The sequence below is a fragment of the Agelaius phoeniceus genome, chromosome 6, assembly GCF_051311805.1.
Source record: "Agelaius phoeniceus isolate bAgePho1 chromosome 6, bAgePho1.hap1, whole genome shotgun sequence".
In the NCBI taxonomy this organism is placed as follows: Eukaryota; Metazoa; Chordata; class Aves; order Passeriformes; family Icteridae; genus Agelaius; species Agelaius phoeniceus.
The window spans coordinates 1532935-1548259 of record NC_135270.1 but is presented as its reverse complement, the minus strand read 5'-3'; the positions used below and the strand labels follow the sequence as shown (position 1 = coordinate 1548259).

At 40.6% G+C, this 15325-nt stretch overlaps 1 long non-coding RNA gene across 1 annotated transcript; it reads left to right on the top strand.

The window, feature by feature from the left end:
• Window positions 1-336: 336 nt before the first annotated feature.
• Window positions 337-14846, top strand: LOC143694204 (uncharacterized). Its single transcript, XR_013182557.1, has 4 exons — window positions 337-452; window positions 2867-2975; window positions 11134-11291; window positions 14396-14846. It is a non-coding gene; the product is annotated as an uncharacterized LOC143694204 (long non-coding RNA).
• Window positions 14847-15325: the final 479 nt, after the last annotated feature.

Sequence of the window (15325 nt, the reverse complement as noted above, 5' to 3'; positions counted from 1 at the left end):
TTAGTTCTTGTTCTGGTTCCCAAACTCCTGGAATTGTTTGGAGCAGAATTTGGGTTGTGCAGGTGGCCAGGGCTGCTCCTGGCCCCTGCAGGAGGCTGCTGGCTGTGGCTGGCTGGGTGGCAGGGCTGCAGAGGGACTGTGAGTGCCTACAGTGACCCCCAGGCTCTGTCACTGAGTCCCCCCGGGGCATTTGCTGGCTCTGGAGATGGCCTTGCTTGGTCAGCTGGATGGGTTTTATGGCTTTTCATGTTTTGGAGGAATAACAGTACACACTGTTATTCCTCCACACACCATCCTTGCAAACATGTCCTCTGTATTCCATAGTTCTAATGCATCTGTTGGTTTTTGTTGTTGTTGTTTTTTGTTTTTAAATTTTAATAGGTTCAAGCCAGCAAAGTAAGTTCAGGTGTGTAGGAGAGGTGAAATACCTGAGGGCAGACTAACATTCTGAGGTGAGATACAGAGATAAATCACATGAAAACCAAAGCCCCTTAGCTTTGAAGGGACACCTGCATGCTGGCAGTGAAAGGTTGCTTTCCCAGTGAAATAGATACATCTCCTGAGCCCATTTCTCAAAGAGTTCTCAGACCCTAGCAAATTAAAAGGCTCCATTTGTCAGTACCAGGAAATGCAATGAGAGGGTTTTGCTTGTGAATGTGGGTCACATCATCCTTTCCCCTTACCTGCTCCTCTCTCAGGCCAGAAACATTCATATTTACAGGAATTAACGTGGGCATGTGGAGCATCAAAGGATTCAGAGGCTGTTGCCCAAAGTCCACAACAGTTTTGCAGATGGAGGAGAAGTACAACATATTCTAATCTCTGATTAACACAGTTTATTTTAGGCTGTGATTTCAGATTAGATAATTGAATATAGAGTGTAGAGACTCCAGACTCACTAAGCATATTGAATTAAAAATAAAATTCAGGGCCATTGTTGTCATGAATAAAAGGCCACGTGTTTTACAGAGGAGGCAGTAGAATGTATCTCTTGATTCAGTGCTCTTCCAAGTAATTACAAGGAGCAGATCTTGCTGTTAAGTCAAGAAACAAAAACATTTTATAAATATGTAGGGCCAGATTGTCTGGTTTACAGTTTCCCAGTGAAGAACTGTGCTTTGGAAAGCCTGAAGCAGGCAAAGAGAAAAAGGTGTTCTTGGCTCACACCATGCATGCTGGGGTGTGCTGCAAGCTAATGAATACGTTACACACAGTTTGTCACCATGACATTTCCTGAAAAATCCCTTCACCTGGATTTTTCTCCTGAGAAGCCTCAGAAGAGAAATGCAAACAATAATTATCTGATTGCTTGCAATGTGGTCTGGAGGTTGCTCACCCACAGGTGCATCTTTGATTGGTGCCATGTGAATTGATTTAATTAATGGCCAATCCCAGTCCAGCTGTGTCAGACTCTCTGGTCAATCACAGGTTTTTATTATTCATTCTTGTCCAGCCTTCTCATGTCTCCTTTCTCTTTCTTTAGTGTAGTTTTAGTATATAATCTCTTATAATACAATAAAATAACAAATCAGCCTTCTGAGAACTTGGAGTCAAATTCTCATCTCTCACCTTGTCCTGAGGACCCTCACAACATCACAACAATAGTTTGCAACTGGTAACTGCCAAAATGTCTGATTAATAATTGAGGCTGTAGTCCTTTCTTTCAGAGATTCCAAAACATTTTACTTCTGTGTGAATAGCTGTGCTGTTCAAAGACAGGGCACGATGGTAGCTTCCACTCTTTTTCCAAAGGAATACATGAAGACCCAGAGCTGTAACAGCTGTAATTTCTCCTCTTCCTAGTGAATGAGAATTCTGGTTATAAGTGGGTGTCACTGGTTTAATCAGCAGTGATCCTGTTTGTGGGTCACTGTCTTTTAACCTAGAAGTGTTAACGCTCGTGTTTAAGTCAATTTGTTTTTCCAGGAAGCAAGAATAAAATCTAACAGTGTGGTGGGCACTCTCTCCTCACCAGCTGCTCCAACTGCAAAGTAACAGATTCATTTCAGTAACACCCGTGAGGGATTATTAAAATAACTTCTTGTAACATAACAAATTTGCATATTGGGAGAGCAGAGAGGTCACTGCTTGTAGCTACAACTCTAAGCCCAAACAGCAGGATGCTGCTTCTGGTGTGGGGGGCTTGCAGAAAGACATGGATTTGGCAGCCAGGAGGAGCAGGTGATTTTTTTTTCTAGCAACAGTAAACCTTTAGGTGTGCTAATAAAATTAATTTTCGGGACATTTCTCTGTACACCCATGTGAAAACTGAATGTACATAGACTCTGTGGTGTATGGCCTCTAGAATACCATACATGTTCTAGTTGCTTTCAAGAAATGAAATGTTGCAAAATTGTATTTTCTGCATTACATATTATAAATGTGGAAATAGAAGATTTAAATACTCCATTCACAAATATGAAGTCAGAATATTTTGATCATACTGAAGCTACTTTATTTCTTTTCCAAAACAGATTCATGCTGAGTGCATGCAACACTTGAAGTGACATTTTCAGTTGTAGAAGCATTGTTGGAAAACTTCACTCTAGATTTAATAGCAGTCAGTTTCCTTAGCCCATGCTGTGAAATTCAATCCAACTGTAGGTGCTTCTAGTTCTTGTCTTGAAATCTTATGTGTGTGCATTTGGATGAGAGTATGGAGAATTAGAATACAGAGATGCAGAAGAATGTAAGATATTATATTAGAATAACAATGATGTGTTATTTGGTGAAAAAGTCAAGAAATTACTTTGTTCACTTTAGCTGTACTCTGTCCTTTGATCCCTAATGTCAAGGACTGGTGGATGGATGGAATATCTGGCCATGCAAAAGGCATTTTTAAAATTTGCTTGGTTTCCCAATCTAGCAGCACAAGGTACCAGCTGCACAGTGGAATTTAGAAGAAAGGAAGTGGAGTTCACCAACTTTTAGCATGAACTGCCCGTGGTTCCTCTGCTTTCATTTCCACCTGAAATGTAAGTTCTCTTTGCTTTGAATGTCCCACTACAAATTGAGTATTCTGCTCCACCAAGGGTGAACTTGCTGTGAAGAATTCTGAATTCCTGGCCAGGGTTGCCTGTCCTCTCCACTCTGTGTCCAAAGAGCTGGTTTTGGGGAGGGAGAGCAAATATCCAGCTCCCATCCCTGGCAGTTCCTGACCTGTGTGTCCCAGGTCTCCAGTCACTGTGGATACATCTCAGGAATGAAAATAAAAGTGGATTTAAGCCTTTCCCTCACAAGATGGCAGCATCACTTCAGGGAATAACATCACCCGCAGCAGTCAGGAGGCCCTGGACATTTGAACATTTCCATTTTATCCGGTATGTGAAAGAAACTCTGATAGCTGTGCTCATTTGTGTTACCTGAACTTGTAGATCAGCATCAGGCACGGGACTGGATGGGTTTTATTCATTTGCTGCTGTGTCCACGATGAAAATGCTGAATTGTGCTGAAACTATGTCATTATTTTTGTGACTCTAGTTAATACTGTAGCTGTATTCCTGAGATTTCAGCAGCAACATTTGATTGTTTCAAATGCACTAAGCAGAAGTATCTCACAGAAATTTAGGTTCAGATTGGCATGGAGATTTCCCTCCATGTCCACTGAGTGTTTTTATTTATTCAAGGTTTGATCCTACTCTCCCTGAAGTCCATAGCTGAGTCAGAATTTTAGGGTAAGAACATAAAAACAGGAGAAAAGAAAGGCCATTAAATTTAGGGTTTTAATGGGGTTTTTAATACTTTTTCCCTCCCATATAAATAATCAGGAATGATGGAAGAACTGCTGTTTGAGCCATTAGAAGCATCGACCTTCAGTTAACTCTGGGCAACACCTTTATTTTATTTCAGGGCAGCATTGATCAACTTCTAAAAGAATTAGACCAAGTTTGTTCCTGATTCTAAAACCAGGTCTGCCAATCTGGCCTTACCCATTAGTAATAAAAAGCTTGGAAATACAGGAATCCTCACTGTGTTTTTTGAATGAAGTTGAGTTTCCCAAGACTCTAGATACTTTTTGTTGCTTTTTTTTAATTACCATTTTGATTTTGATTTTACAGCATGAGTTGTGAGCTGAAGAACAATACTTTCAATTCATATGGTTGTTTTATAACTTTCTTCAGATATTCCACTAACAAGACCATTTTCATTTTTAAATCAGGAGAGCTTGTCTCATGATGGCCTGGAGAAATGCCTCCTTTATAGTAATGAAGATGTGCTTTGCTATTCTGGATAGCAACTGTTATTATTTCAAGGAAATATTGTCTGGTGTGCAATAATACTTAAATAAGAAAATATTTAAAGTCTTGTATTTTCATTTACTTGAAGGCTTTTATGCTGAGCACAAAAGGAAACTCTTACCTTTTCTTTCCATTTCTAAAAATCCACCATGCTTAAGATATGGTTTTACTGACAGGCAGTCACTTTTTTTGCACTTCTAGGATTAAGGCAGGTTTAGTCTGCAAGTGTAACTTTCTAACAGCTCCAGGTGTTGGACTTAATGTTCAGAGATATCAAAATTCATATGTTTAAACTTTACCAAACTGAATGCATGACCTGAGTCTTTAATTTGTTCTTTAATGTACCTAGGGATTTTTATTGGTGCAGTTCTCCTCATCTTCAGCAATTCACTCCCAAAAACAAACTTACCATCAGCATTGTTCACTTTTGTGGCTTTGAACACATTTTCTAAAATTGCTGAAGGAAGGAAGCTGTGGATATAAATGATATTGGGAGAATAAAGTCAGGTCCTTGGGTGATAATGATTGCTGAATTCTGCTCTCTCCTCCCTACCCAGCATGGATTGTAAGGAAACAAAAGGAATTAACCTGATGTCTTCATTTGTAGAGCCTGGTGTCTCCACTCTGGCATAGATTCTGAGGTGTTGCAAGGACTGACCTGCAGCACAGGGACAGCAGTGTGGGAGAGCTTCAGAGAGGCAGCTTCAAACCCTGGAGGCTGTTTTGGCTGCTGCAGGTCAGCACACCTCCATCACTCCCCCTCTCCTTGCTTAAAAAAGAGACAGAGCATGGATCTAACCTGCTGCTCACACAAAGCCTGTGATATTCTCCAGGAGCCTCCTCCCTCACTCATCCTGGCAGCAGGACAAGTTTGGCTTTCAGAGAAAATTGAAAGGCATCCTGCTTTAAAGAGGAAAATAATTCAAGGGCTAGCCTGCAGCAGAAAATTGAGAGATTGTTTAAGGAAATGAAATAATTGGCATTATTGGTGAGATGCGCTATTGATCACATTCACATCCCACCCACACTGGTAAAAGTCAGAAGCTATTTTTTTTTTTTTACTAGGCTGTATGAAATTAATTTCTCCTCTTCCTAGTGGATGAGGATTCTGGTTATCAGTGGGTCTCACTAGTTTAATCAGCAGCGATCCTGTTTGTGGGTCACTATCTGTTAACCTAGAAGTGTGAACGCTCCTGTCTACGTCAATTTATTCTTCCAGAAAGCATTTTAAAAGGGTTTGGCTTTTACTGTGTTTTTCAGGGCTAGTTGGAGAAAGACACAGGGCAATGAGGTGTTTCTGACCTTTACAGTGGCACTTGTAAGACAAGTGCAAAACTTCCATGATGCAGCTTTTATCGTGTGTTAATTCCAGAAGCATTTGTGTCTACCTGACCCACAAACAAATGGATTTCATTTTTAAGGACTTGAAAGTCAGTACTTTCCACACATGCTAAGTACAAAGCACTAAAAGAAAGTACAGGTAACATTATTCTCTCTGGTTATTCAGAGGATGCAGTACAAAAGGAGGTAAAGAGGACAATATGGATATCAGATGGTTTAAGGAAATGCTGAATTTTTGCTTTATACTTGATTTTAGTGTGGCCTATTTACTTTTTTGCTTCATACTTGATTTTAGTATGGCCTATTTATTTTCATTGCTAGAATAATACTAATCCAAGTTTATATTATAATCCATGTGTGCAATTTTCATAGAATATCTTGGTAGTTACTTGACTCTTGAAAGCTATGTTGATTGTCTAGACTTTTCAGAAGAAACATAGAAATAATTAGGAGTATTTCCTTTTTCAATACCTTGCTTCAGTCATGAAAGAATTTGCAAAGACACTGTTGACTATGACCAGATTACAAAATTTACTTCTCCCTCAAAACCAGTGGAATGTTCTGTTTCAAACTCTCATCCCATTTTACTTCCTCATGCTTTAAGGATTTGTGTTGGAATTACAAGGATAGACAGAGGTAAACATTTAAAATTCCATTTGTTCATATCCTGATAAAGGTGCACCATTGGAAAATAGATTCTTCAAAAGCCTACATAATGCTGGAATGTTGGAAAATCATAAAAATGATTTTGAGTAGCTGAGTACTGCTCAAAATCATTGGATGGGTCTGCATTTGGCTTCTATTTTACTGTAAATAAGAGATACTGAAATCTCAAACTTTTAATTAAAGTTTCTGACCATTATATAATGCAAATGTACCAAAAATCCCCAGAGTTACTCTGAGAAGAATAACTAGACATATGGCCAAAATGTCATTAATACTTTTGCTCAAAAACATAATTATAGGAACATATGCTCTATGGTGAATAACATTGTTTCTAGTAATAAAGGAAAGGATTTGTTGGAAGTAGTCCTTGGGCCACATTCCAGTTTCTCATTCTGCTATAACAGATGTGGAATAAACTTAAAGCTGAAAAAATACCAGAAAAACACAAGCTATTGTTTGCAAAGATGTTATACTGGCATGTTTGAGATGACTGTCTGCTCTGTTTGCTGTATATGAATTTTTGAGGGGTAATATGTGTGCTAACTACAATACATATTGCTTAGTCCCAAGCATTGTCTATTATATTGGCTTGCCTGGAAAGTAGCACAATAAATTATTGTGCATAAATATGTGCATACACATATTGTGCAATACTGTGTAAAGCATAAATGTTATGCTTTACACAATATTGCTAAGAAGAAATTTGGTATTATTCTGCCATTGGGAGATGGGGGAGAGTTAAATAAAGACCAAAAGCAGTGGTATTAAGGTAAAATGCTCAGCTCTTAATGTAGAGGAATATGTAATCCTCTTTGGAGGTCCTCAGATCTTTGGGGTGCTTCTTCAGGAATAACTTGTAACAAATGAAGCAAAAAGATGTTTTTGGGCTGTGGAAGACCTTTTCAGGAAATGTGAGCTGTTCCATGGTACAGCAGCTCCAAGCCTTGCTAACAGAGCAACTTCTGTATGGTACATGCCTTGCTGTATCAGAGCTGTAAAAACAGACATCCTTTAAGGTGACAAGTGAGATATTTGATACAAAATTGTATATTAAATATTTATTTAGAGTTCATCATGCCTGGCAGGTGAAAGATTGTAGGTGCATGCATTCCACTGCATAGTTGAAGGAGATGTAGGAAAGTAAAAATAAAGAAATTATTATGAAGTGCAGTAAGTTTGGAGATGTTGAAGAAGAAGCTGAAGGCTCTTAGAATAAAAAGAAAGGTAAATTAAAAGTCGTAGTTTGCAGATAAAAATGAAGCCAGGAGAAAGGCTGAGTGAAGGCAGGAGCTTCTGCAGAAATCCTGAGTAATGGAAAGAGTGGACAGAATGTATGGGAATATGGGACTGGAAATGTAGGGAGCTTTCAGTCTTTAAAATGTGAGCTTACCTGGGAGAAGTGTTAAGATCCCCTGATCCATCCAGGTTGTTTAGGACTCCACACAGTGCTGGGGAAGAGCAGATTATTTTGTTCCATTTGCCTGCAGGCCTCTGTGGAAGCTGTGCAGTGAGGAGCTGCAGGAGGGTTCTCAGCAGGCTTGGAGCAGGAACAGGAGCTGCACATTTGAATGCAATGGTTTATTGCTATGGCTGGGCTGTTACAGAAATCCAGCATTATAAACATACCTGTCAGCGAAACACACTTGTAAGGAATTTTCTCACAGGTAACAAAATGGAGATAAAACACCTGACAGTATCCTAACACTTCATGTAAGTAGGCTGAGAAAAGAATGTGCATTTCAATGTTCTGGAGGCAGTTGTTTCTTGCTTTTCTTGTGAAAGCCCTGTGCAAGAGTAAAAGCTGAAAAGCAGAAGTGTTTGCAGCAGAAGGAGCAGCCAGAAGAGAAAAGGATGTTTGTGTCCTGCGCTGAGTATGGAAAGCTGTGTTATTTCCACCACTGCCAACAGCAAGCTCAGCAAGGTCAGATGGTATTGAAAATTATTGAAACCAAAACGAGATGTGGGCTCTGAGAACTTCTCTGCAAGACACAGAGCTACATATGCAGGAAGAGTTTTGTAATTCCAGTCTCAGAGGGGAAGAGAGACAAGTGATGTATATTGATGGCACTGCCAGCAGCAAAAGTTAGCAGGCACCAGGTTTTGTGGAGAATATGTGGGGTAAGACTGGGAGAAAAATCTACTGAGAAACAGAAACCTTGACTGTGTTTTAAAAACAAGCACTAACAGCTGCTGCGAGCCTAAAGCCTTTAATTGTGTTTTTCTGAAAGACTAAAAACTCCCCAAACCAAACCATGCAGTATCTGAAATAACTTCCAGTGTAACAGCCTGGGGTAAGCAGATACCCCCAGATACCCCTCATAAATTGCCTTCATGCTGCAGAGCTTTAGGTGCATGGCACAATGCAGGCTTGCAGCAATCTCTGTGACATGCTAATCCCTGGCTAAAAAGTGGCTGGGTGCAAGAAGGCTGCAGCACATTTAGGATTTCTCTTGAATGAGTAACATGCATTGGTGAAAGGTATGGATGGCATTAGCTCAGAGATTGCTCAAGGAAATCCCCAACGCCTTTTGCAATATTACAACCTGAAGTTCTGTCTTAATGCCAACACACTGAGCTAAGATTTACTAGCAGGGTCCTGACAACAGGCACTTGATATTTGTATGGAGTACAGAGTGGTGGTTTTTAACCATTCATTGCTCCTGAAGATCTATCCCACGTGTTTCCCATGTTAGTTCAGCTCTGAAATGTGCTGTTCAATGGCAGTGGATTGTGTTCTGATTTGTTCCTCTGCAGGTGAAATGCAGCTTCAAAGAAACCAGAAATGCTGTGGTGGAACCAAAAACTTGACTTAGTTCTTTTAAATTTATTTCAAAGATTTTGAAGGCATTCTGCCTTCATAGCAAATCTTGCTTTTTGCAAATCTTGTTGTTTAACTTTAGCTGAGTATTTGCTAAGCATTTGAAATGAGCAGGGAAGGGGTTTTGAAGGAAATGTCATGTGTGCTACAGAGTTTATGTTTCTAACTGTGGAGACAGTAGCTTAGCAAATATTGTGTGAGTATTTCTGGTTTGGTTCAGACCAGCTGCAGATGGGACACCATCAAATATATTGTTTAAACAGGCTATAAAAACAGCCTTGCTAAATCTGAGTAGTGTGATGATTCCAGAGAGCTCGCTGAAACGAGTTATTTTTGGCAGGAAAGAAAGAAGATAGGATTTGAGATGTGCTCTGAGAACCTAATTTTCTCTTCATTTAGGGAACAGGAAATGAGAAGCAGCACTGGAGCTGAAGGTAAAGCTAGTATAAAACAATGAGGATGAAAAACTAAGATAACACTGACCACTTCAGGGGAAGAAGTCAGGCTGAGAGCTGTGCCTGGCTGGCCTGGTAGAGGAGATATGATGGGAAACTTTGGGGTTATTTGGGTTGGACTGACATCTGAAAAAGGCAGCCAGTGAGGTTCTTGAAGAGGAATTGGGGAGTTTTGTTTAACTCTTAACATATTTCCTATGTAACATTCTGTGCTTTCTGAGGTGCCTTTTTGGAGTCTTTTTCCAGATAACATTTTTAGTCCTGTCACCTTGTGTTTGAAGCCATGGGTGAAATCCTGGTGGTAATGAAATGCCTCTTTTAATTTGAAAAACGATGATAACAAGTTTATAGATTTCCACTATTCTCTGCTATTGAATGTTCTTAAACAAAGCCATCAGTAAGGATGGCAGAGCTGGGATTCTGTGCTCTGTCCAGTGTTTTCATGGCTAGTTCACCACTGCAAATGAATTTGTAACCAGCACTACTGAAGTTACGAAACTAACTTTAAAGTAGAGCAGAAGGCTAAAGAGCACAGGATTTGAAAATAGATCTTGATGAATTCAAGGAAGGAGCTATATGATTCCCTAGGAGGTTCTTGAATATTTAATGGATTAGGAAGAGTTGTTAAACTTTTGGTTTTAATCAATTATCTTAGTTGATGATTGTCACTAATTTCCTGAAGGATTGAACAATATTTTTTTCCTGTCTTTCCACTATACATTTTTTTTTTTCATCATTACATTTGTTGGGTTTGTTTGTTTGTTTCTTTGCTAGGAACAAAGATGGGAGTCTGAACATGCCATACTGTTATTCCTATGGGAAATCTTAATGATCCTGTTTATGTTTTCCAGCCATGCTTGGCAATGCCATCTGCTGTGCAGTTGGCAGATTTGAGGGGAGTAAGGAATTTTCTCCTCTCTCCCACCCTCTCATCCTTGTTTACCCTGGCAGAGACTGTTGGGATCTTTATTTTTCCCTGCTCTTCTGTTTTATGGGGTAAAGTTCACTTCCTGGACTTAGTTCAACTGCTTCCCTGTGGCTCCCTGGCTGTGAGAGACCTCCAGTGCTGCTAAATGTATTTGTTCTTTATTTCTGTGGGATGTCTGAAGGGGTTTTTATCTTTTGTGTTAAAGATACACATTACAGGCTATGAGGGCATTTCAGCTGCTGTGTGTGTACGTATGGATAGAATGGGTGTTGTTCTCTATTTTAATTTAACAAATACTACACGTTTAGGACTCCAGGGTGACCAAGGCAGTCCCCTCCCATCATTTACACCCCTATTCTGCTAGGAAATGTCTCTGCTACAATCGCACAAGCAGCAAAATCAACATTGTGCTTTAGCCCTGAATGTGCTTAGAGTCTTGCTTTGAAAACTCAACTTCAGACATTCAAACTCATTTCAGACATTTCTCTGCTGTGTGGCACTCCAGGCTGTACACCCTCAGTCTGGTTCCTAGGACTGCACCAGGAGCAGAATCAAACTGTTTCAAGTCCCAGTTCTCAGTGAAGGACCTGGAGTTGTCATGGGAGAAACAAAACGAGGATCTGTGATCTTAGAACCATTGCCCAAAAAGTTTTGAAAATCTAATAATTCTAACACTTATTTTAACAGGATCAGAGCCCAGCCTTTCAAATACCTTTCCATGTGACTTTGAAAGCAACTATTAATATGCAAATTTAAGTCTTTGAGCTACTTGAATATTAATTACTTCTGAAATCTGCTTCTATTGAGATGTTTGAACATTAAGGACAGTGAACATTACATAACAGGTAAGAATGGCTCATTAATTAAAGCAGAGTTTGTGTGAGTGTTGATGAATGGCTTCTAGTCCTATTAATTTGTTAATAGTCTGTGTCAGTACAGAGTTAATTTTTGAGGTGTGAGGTGGTATTTGAGTGTTGGATAGGAGATTGCAGAACACTGATAGGGCAATACCAGCTCTACCAGTGTTGCTACCTTCAAGCATAGTGTAATTTAGGCAGAGATGGGGGAAAGCAATGGTTTTTTGTGCTCTCCATTCAGCAGTTCTATATCTGTTTCCATACTTTGCATTCATTGCATACATTGCATTCATAAAAATCACAAATTGTATGGTCTGAGACACTTCTAATGTCCAGCTGTGCCTGCTTGGGGAGCATGCTGAGACCATGAACAGGAGGCACCAGCAGTGTCTGAAGCTCTGAACAGGACACAAGGCTGGATTTGCTCATGCAGGAGATGAAATCCCAACGCTGCTCTGGCCCTCTGCAGCCACCCTGTGAGCCCTGGGGCCTGAGCAGAACCTGTGCTGCAGCAGCAAAAGGGCCTCAGTTCCAAACCCCCAGTCAGAGCAATTGCTGCTGGAAGGGGTGCCTGGCATGTGAGGATTAGCAAGCTCCTCTCTAAAGAGCTGCCAGACGTGGGGAGGGAGCTGAAACTGTGGCTGGTGGCAGAGTGAGGAGATAACTGCAGTCATGGTGAGCAGGGAAAGGGCCCACAGGGGCCATCCTCATGTGAAATAAATGTGCACAGGGTATTCAGAGCAGCAATGCATTTGGGAGAGAAAGCCATGAAATCACCAATCCATTAGGTGAGTCAGAGCCAGTGGTGGGCACCAGCAGGGAATAAAGGGAGTAGGGGCAGCCATGACCCCAGGAACTGATGAGCAGCCACAAGGGCAGAGCCCATCATATGTGAAGCAGTTGCATGAGCTAAAACCTGCATTGTCAGAAGTTTTGGATCAAATTCTTGGATCCTGTGGGAGTACAGAGGCGTGAGAGAGCACAGACAGAAGAAATCAGTGTGGAATCCCTGCTGTGCAAGTGGTGGAAGGGCAAAGCAGCACCACAGCCCACCTGAGAGAGAGCACAGGGAGACAAAAGTTGCTCCCTTCAGTGCCATCAGAAGACATGGATTATAGGCAGGAAAGAATCAAATATTTCTCAGCCATTTTTCTGGAAAACCAGAGAAGTTGTTTTATTTGACTTACCTACCAAACCCCCATACCTGAGAATGAATGGATCATTACTTTAAACATGCTTGAGCTGCATCACTGCAATTCATTTTGAACATGCAGCTTGCAGCAATCTCTGTAGAGATGCAGGAAAGGATTCAATTCTTGAGCCTGTCTATTGCTTTTGTCTGAGGTGTTCCATTAGAAAGAAATGGGATGGCCTAGAAATGCTCTTGCAATAAATGACTACATCAGAAGTATAAGGTGAAGCTGGGAGATAACCCGAGCATTCAGAGCAGGAAGACTCAGAGAAATGCAAAGCAGGTGTGTAGTGCCTCCTGTGATGGGACTCAGATGTTTTCCTTGCTTCCTACTTCAAACTAAATGGACTAAAAATCATACTCTGGATCAGATAAGAACAAAGTGCTAATGCTGTGCAGCTGTCCTTGCTGAAGGATGGCTTTGTCTCACATAATGGGACTCAAAAAGTCACATTGAGGCCATTGGAATGTTGAGGGTGTCCTGTGTGAGCCGCCCTGTGCCCTTCCTGGTCACCATCTGGAAGGAAGCCAGCCTGATGCAAATCACCTTTTGTGGGAAAAAAGGAGCCTAACCTGCAAGGGTCACCCTGTAATGTAAAATATGCATGGATTTATTCAGGGGAGTCATTACCAACACACCTTAGTGCTGCTCTTTGCCTCAGTGTGTACACAGGATCAAGTGGGAAATCAAATGACAGGTTAATGCTATGCATTTGCAAAACCCCTCTGAGAGGAGCAGACACTGTTGCCCATAAATATAAACCTTTTGAGAGGTTAGCATGGGTGCAGGTGAAACAAATATTACTGTACTTAACAACAAACTGCTCTTCTCCCTGGAAGTCAATTGTGAGGCTTATGTTGGCATTAATGGGAGCAGGCTTGGCTTGTACAGGGGCTGCACAAAGAGCTCTTCAGTGTTTTGGTTAGGTACAGAAATAAAAATTTAAAAATTAAAAAGAAAAAAAATTAAAAAAACCCCAAACCAACAAACAACAAAAGCCACAAAACCAAAACCAACCAAACAAAAATCCACCACCCTAAAAAAACCAAACAAAAACCCAACAACAAAATACCACAAATTACCTCCACACCATTTCCAAAGCACGGTAATGACATCTGTACTAGAAGCAAAAGGGGGCTGGGGAAGGGGTTTTTGATACTCTGTTTATTCCTGCAGCAAAAGTCATTTATTGGAGAGGGGTGAATTTTTATAGCTGGCCTTGGTGCACTGTTACCATGGTGAGTTGCAAACAATTCCCCTCTGGATGCTGGTGGATTTGAGCATTTGCTGAAGTTAAAATTGTTACTGAGTGAATTACTGAGTTCAGAATTCCTGGCTTGTATTTTGTTGGTAGCAGAATTCTGGGACTAAAGTCTCAGTCTCTGAATGGTTGGCTCCTGATAAAGCAGTTTGAGGTGATGTCTTATGCTTAAATAAGCATCCTCTGGAAGGTGTGAAATGTACCAAATACAGGAAATGGAAAAGAGCCTCTGGCATTCCATGAGATTTTTGAGTGTTCCTGACTGTTTGCCAAGGCTCATTCAAAGTAAATTGCCAGGGTTGCTTCCTAACAGTTCATGGGCACAGACCCATCTAAGAGAAACTTCTGCAACTTCACTTGCTGTGCTTATCTAAAAGAATTGTTGGGAAAGGGCCTGCTAGAAAGAGATCATGCACATTGTGTTTATATTTGCTGCCTTCTTGCTATCAGATAACTCTCTTAGGTGGGAATGACTAACCAGATAAGGTTTGATCTTTTGCTGCTGGAGAGGGGAACCAGGGTCTGAGCTAGAGAGCATTAACCCACAAAGATGCAATTAAAGGTAGAAAACAGGAGCTGTCCATACAAGGGGAGAGAAGAAAATGGAAGCAATGAACTATAACATTGATCTGTTCTAGGACTGGAATCAGGCTGACAGACAAAAATCCAATTTGGAAAACAGCTGGACACATTTCAGACTCTGCACAAACTTTAATCCCTGGAAGAAATATAACTTCTTCAGGAAGTTAGTCCTGAAGGCAGCTGTCCAGACTGGCTGCACATCTAGTCTGCAAATGCAACGGAGCTGCAAATAATGGTGAACTTCCCAGAGCTGTTCAGTTTGGGTTTGTTGTGGGTGGATCTGCTGCTGTCCTTACAGATGCCAGAACAATTCCTATGTCCTTCTGCTCCTCACACAGGGTATTGTGTCACTTGGAGAAGCACTGAATTTGTGACAGGCTCTGTGGAAGGATGTGCTGGGCTCCTGTTGCCTGGTACTGTGGAAAAAATGAGTTCTGACTCAGATGTTTGTGTGGCACAGGTTGGAAATGAGTTAATAACCTGCTGCAGTAATTGCCTCTTTAGGACTTGAAAGTGGGAAGAAAAGAATAGGTTTTGGCTAAGTATGCTCTTGATATGCTGAGGAAGCTGATATTTAAGGGAAAGAATACCTCCTTGCTGTATAGAACTTTGTCTGGGCACTTTAATGGCTCTTTAATTGCATGTTCTACATGATTGCAGGCAAGGAAGTCCTGAATTCAGCTTTTCATTTCTTTACACAATGGTGTTGAGTTTTTCCTTACCTTTTTTCCTAGCCAAAAGGGCACATTTCTTTCATAGTCAAATATTTAGGATATTATAAATAACTTCTCAGCAATGCCTAGTTGTATGCATTAAAATGGAACTATGTCAGTAATGAATGTTGACTTGGAATTACAGCCAGTATGGTAATGAAATATAGCCCCATTAGATTTAAGTAATTTGCAAAATTGAGGTTGTTATCAGTTAATATGATATTCCTGGCTGATGTGCTACTCAATTGAATAGGAAGTAGGACATGTAAACAG